Source organism: Lepidochelys kempii, chromosome 11, assembly GCF_965140285.1.
Source record: "Lepidochelys kempii isolate rLepKem1 chromosome 11, rLepKem1.hap1, whole genome shotgun sequence".
Taxonomy (NCBI): Eukaryota; Metazoa; Chordata; order Testudines; family Cheloniidae; genus Lepidochelys; species Lepidochelys kempii.
The window spans coordinates 4,818,667-4,824,543 of NC_136390.1; positions in this window are offsets into that span (position 1 = coordinate 4,818,667).

Genomic DNA, 5,877 nt, shown 5'->3' on the forward strand with positions numbered 1-5,877 from the left:
GCACTGGTTTTCCTATTGATTTATGCTATTGATTTATGCATCACATGTTTCTGAGTATGCAGGACCATCCTTACCCATACGCAAAGCATGCAGTTGCGCTGGGCACCAGGAAATTTGGGGCACCAAATTTCCTGGTGCCCTGTGCAGCTGCGTTCTGCTCCTGCCCCTGCTCCTCCAGCCCTGCTCTCACTCCCCTGAAGATTGCAGCCAGGCCCAACCCTGCACTCACCGCATGGTAAGTGGAGTGATCTGGCCCCAGCCTGCTCTGCTCCCCTGGCTTCCAGCAGCGCTGCCGGCGAGTGCTGTGGGGTGGGGCGGTTCTCCCCTCCCACCAAGCCTGGGAGCCAGGGGAGCAAAGCAGGCTGGGGCCGGGTCACTCCACTGACCGCAGGAAGTGGCCAGTCCTGCCCGCAGAGGCCTGGGGCCAGCCCCTCCATCCCCCCACCCCGCTCCCTGCAGTGGAGGCCTGGGGCTGCGTAGGGTACCAAAATAGCTAGGGATGGCCCTGGGTGTATGTCCTTCCTGTGACACTTTCTCAGGGGGCCAGGATTGAGAGTCACCTTGTCATTCCTCTGCCTCTAGGCGGGTGCTTAACTAGGTGCCAGTTCCCTGACCCCACCAGTCTGTTAGCTACCCAAATAATTTCCTCTGGGCTCTGCCAGCCCTTACTTTGCCTTGCAGGACAACAATAGGTGCACCTGAGCCCAAAGCATTTCCTGTAGTATACAGCCCCTGTCAGTGGACACTCACAGAAATTACCAGGTTCACTATCCCCAAGCGGACAGCATGTACACTAGCTCGTTTGATTCAACTGAGGATCAACTCGTATAGAACAGTACAGCACAGAGATATGTTTTTAATGAAAACAATAATAAATTTCACTGTTGAAAATTTAAGAGCTAGTAGGGAAGGATAATGAAAACAAAAATGGTTACATATAAAACAATCATAAAATGCAAACCGGGATCTACTCTATCAATGAGAAAAGGAGTACTTATGGCACCTTAGAGACTAACCAATTCATCTGAGCATAAGCTTTCGTGAGCTACAGCTCACTTCATCGGATGCATACTGTGGAAAGTACAGAAGATCTTTTTATACACACAAACCATGAAAAAATGGGTGTTTACCACTACAAAAGGTTTTCTTTCCCCCCACCCCACTCTCCTGCTGGTAATAGCTTATCTAAAGTGATCACTGTCCTTACAATGTGTGTGATAATCAAGGTGGGCCGTTTCCAGCACAAATCCAGCGTTGAACAAGAACGTCGGGGGGAGGGGAGGAAAAAACAAGGGGAAATAGATTACCTTGCATAATGACTTAGCCACTCCCAGTCTCTATTCAAGCCTAAGTTAATTGTATCCAATTTGCAAATGAATTCCAATTCAACAGTCTCTCGCTGGAATCTGGTTTTGAAGTTTTTTTGTTGTAATATCGCAACTTTCATGTCTGTAATCGCGTGACCAGAGAGATTGAAGTGTTCTCCGACTGCTTTATGAATGTTATAATTCTTGACATCTGATTTGTGTCCATTTATTCTTTTACGTAGAGACTGTCCAGTTTGACCAATGTACATGGCAGAGGGGCAATGCTGGCACATGATGGCATATATCACATAACGCCACTAGCCGTCACCTTCGGCCCCCAACTAAAACCCCTTCAACGCATTATTAAGGATCTACAACCTATTCTGAAGGATGACCCAAAACTCTCTCAAATCTTGGGAGACAGGCCAGTCCTTGCCTACAGACAGCCCCCCAACCTGAAGCAAATACTCACCAGCAACCACATTCCACACAACAGAACCACTAACCCAGGAACCTATCCTTGCAACAAAGCCCGTTGCCAACTGTGCCCACATATCTATTCAGGGGACACCATCACAGGGCCTAATCACATCAGCCACACTATCAGAGGCTCGTTCACCTGCACATCCACCAATGTGATATATGCCATCATGTGCCAGCAATGCCCCTCTGCCATGTACATTGGACAAACTGGACAGTCTCTACGTAAAAGAATAAATGAACACAAATGAGATGTCAAGAATTATAACATTCATAAAGCAGTCGGAGAACACTTCAATCTCTCTGGTCACGCGATTACAGACATGAAAGTTGCGATATTACAACAGAAAAACTTCAAAACCAGACTCCAGCGAGAGACTGTTGAACTGGAGTTCATTTGCAAATTGGATACAATTAACTTAGCCACTCCCAGTCTCTATTCAAGCCTAAGTCATTATGCAAGGTAACCTATTTCCCCTTGTTGTTCCTTCCCCCAGCCGTACTTGTTAAACCCTGGATTTGTGCTGGAAATGGCCCACCTTGATTATCATACACATTGTAAGGAGAGTGATCACTTTAGATAAGCTATTACCAGCAGGAGAGTGGGGTGGGGGGGGAGAAAACCTTTTGTAGTGGTAAACACCCATTTTTTCATGGTTTGTGTGTATAAAAAGATCTTCTGTACTTTCCACAGTATGCATCCGATGAAGTGAGCTGTAGCTCACGAAAGCTCATGCTCAAATAAATTGGTTAGTCTCTAAGGTGCCACAAGTACTCCTTTTCTTTTTGCGAATACAGACTAACACGGCTGTTACTCTGAAACTCTATCAATGGTTACCTTTCCTATATAATAAAGTAGATTTTGTGCCAAGGGTTCAGACTTTTAGAGAGCTAGCTAGTTTCAGACAAACCAGGATCCAACTTTCATGAAGCCCCTCTTCCCTGCCCCCCTCCCCCACTAGTGAGTTTCCTCACTGAATGACAATAAATAGAATGCCAGGAGACATTTTGTTAATCTTCCATGTTCTTTTTTGCCTCCCACAAACAGGACAACCCCTGAGACTTAGTCACCAGTGTCTTCCCATCCCCCTGTTGACTTCATATGTAAATTGAGTCCCTGTTGTATTAGTTTACAATGCTTAATTTATGTGTGAACTGAGATAGACAGGTGAATAGACCTCCTAACCCCTGTTTGAGGGAAAACTGTTTTCTCTTTGGTTGGTGACAGACTTAAACACATACTTTTATTACATATACACAACTCCTTAAATATCAGCCGTACATACATCATGCAGTGATTATAAGGATCAGTATGACAAGGTTTTATTAGAGACCTTCTGTGATGGCGCGGACAAGGTCCAGAGGCCCCCTGCTGAAGGCCTTACACCCATGTGTCATCCCTCCCTACCCCCCACCCCAGAAAAGAGTAGCAGAGAAGTCCTCTAGGCAGCCTAAAATGACTGCACAGAAGCAACCAATTGGAGGGCCTGCTGGAGCAAGTAATCAGGGCCAGAAGGGCCATATAAAAGGCAAGCAGCAGAGCAAAGAATTCAGTTCCTGTCTGGAGCTTGAAGAGAGAGGACTAGGTGCCTAGCTGGATGGATGAGCAGCAGGATCATGGGCACATCAGTGCAGGCGAAATGAGCCCAGAACCTGGCCTGACCAGGCAAGGGCACTGAGGTGAGCCCAGCTGGTCTGGTTTCAGACTGACCCCAAGGAGGACTGCTGAGATGGGCTTGGTTAGGTTGTTGAAGAAGGCAGGGCCTCTAGGAAGAAGCCGTAGATCTACAGCCCCATACCAGGGCCAGGAAAAGAACCCAAGACTGCATACCCCAGAAGGGGGGGCGGACAGTGAATGCAGCTCAGAGTGTTGAGTTGCTTAAGACCCACTCAAAAGATTGCAGGCACTATCAGCCAGGGAAGGGGGCACTTGCAAGAGGCAGGTGATGACCCCATTATACCTTCCATTATATTCTTTATGGATAAATACGATGAAAGCAGTGTGTTAGGTGTGGCGAGTTTGTCAGGCCTGCTAAGACTTGCTGTTACAGAACAGTAAATTCTTTGCCAGTTGGCACCTGTGTGTCACGTTCTCCTTAGAAGTTGAAAGTGCTGTTGAAGACCATTGCAGAATGTGAATTATTTCTGTATGTCGAGTTCCATACAATAGGATAAATTCATTATAAATGTGACCGGGGTCCTAGTGGGGGCCAACTATGGTCACTCAATTAGGGTGAACTACAAATAATGGGCAGACAAACCCCATAAAGCTGGTGGATATTCCAATACTTAGATTCACCAAAACAGCTTCTATGTTACCTTACCGGTTATTCAGAAGTCCAAACAACACAGTTCCCTTAAAGTGATCCATCCTCACACCTCCATCGAGGTACCTAAGTCAAATATGATGATTTCTGAAAATCTTATTTCATCATATAAAATAAAGGGTTCTATCAATACCAAAGGATTGGACACATTACCTTCCAGGTTAATGAATGTTTCAGAACTTACCCAAATACACACTACAGCCAATTCTTATTAACTAAACTAAAATGTATTAAAAAACAAAAGAGAGAGAATCTGGTTAAAAAGATCAATATACATACAGACATGAGTTCAATTCATCGAGGTTCAGATTCATATCAGAGATGGTGAGCTTTGTAGTTGCAAAGAGTTCTTTCAGAAATAGTTTATAGTCCAATGTCCAAATATCATATTCAGGGCATACCAGCATAACTGGGACCTCAGTCTTGTGACTCAAATGTCCCCTGATGAAGCTAAAGCAGATCTGAGATTAACAGGATCAGGCCTTTTTACACAGTGTTCTAGCATCTACTTGACCACACAGTCCTGGTTAAATAATAGGCTTTTAATGTAACCTTTTGCTTTCTAAACACCACCAGTAATTAGTTACACAAATTAACATAGGGCAATTTATCCATTAGGCAGTCTATTACAAACTCCAAAGAGACATATAGACAATGACATTATTTTACCCAAGATTCATCCAAATGTTAATATTCCCTTTTGATCTCTGAATCAATAGTTATAGTGACAGACAGGAACTGTCTGTTTATGGGTAGCATCTAAGATACACATAATTAGTATCACTTCTAACAATATAGGTTTGCATTTCAAAGTTCTAGCCTATTTAGCATGAATTGCCCTAATTATCATTCACATACCTTTCTAACATGACTTTAAAGGAGGGCTTTGGGTCATTCAGCCAATGTTTAACCGTTTCTAGCCATGCGTCACAATAAAGTTTTCCCAAGCTTTGAAACTTACGGGGAGAAAACTTCACTATGCAGTGGCTTAGCACACAGAGTCTGGGAGCACTAACCAATGTGCGCTATAGGGTTGGTTAAAGAGAAGTGCATCTCTAAACCTGAATCTCCTCTCTTGTCACTTTAATCCTTAACTTTGTATGTTTTGCAGTGTGTAACTATATTTAAAACTATTTTATAAACGCATTGCTTCCTGTTCTTACTGGCAGTGACCAGAGTTCAGGACTGCGTCTTCACCTGCAAGAACATGTAACTTCAGGCATATAAGGTAGCTTAAGAAATGGTTCTGTCGTGTAGGTGCTTGAGATGTTTTCAGTTGTTGCAGGAGAAACTCTTGATGTCTGCACTCATTTTCTTAGCAAGTTAAAGATCAACTGAAAGGCTTTTAAGTGTCACTTTCTGCATTTTCATAATTCCAGCGGTGTCTTAACTCAGCTGGGATAAAGACATTTGGGTTATAATGCTACAAAAATGCACATTTTTGTGTGATTAGTAAAGTGGATAACTTTCATCTAAAATTTCATAACTTTTCATACTGTTTAGCATGTATACCACACTAACATGGTATATATGTGTGATGTTAGCATTCAGTTTAAAACAAATGTCCCCAGATAGACCTCTGTTACCATTTGCCATAATGGCCAAAACTAAAATAAGTGATGGATTGTTCTGTTTGGTTTGTGACAGCAGAAATCCACAACTGGGGGCAGGCGGTTGGTGCAAAATGGAAGCAAAAGGGCCTTCATTAACATTTAATCTTGGATTCTGTGTAAGACTTGGTTGCCGGTTGTCCACCTCCAACA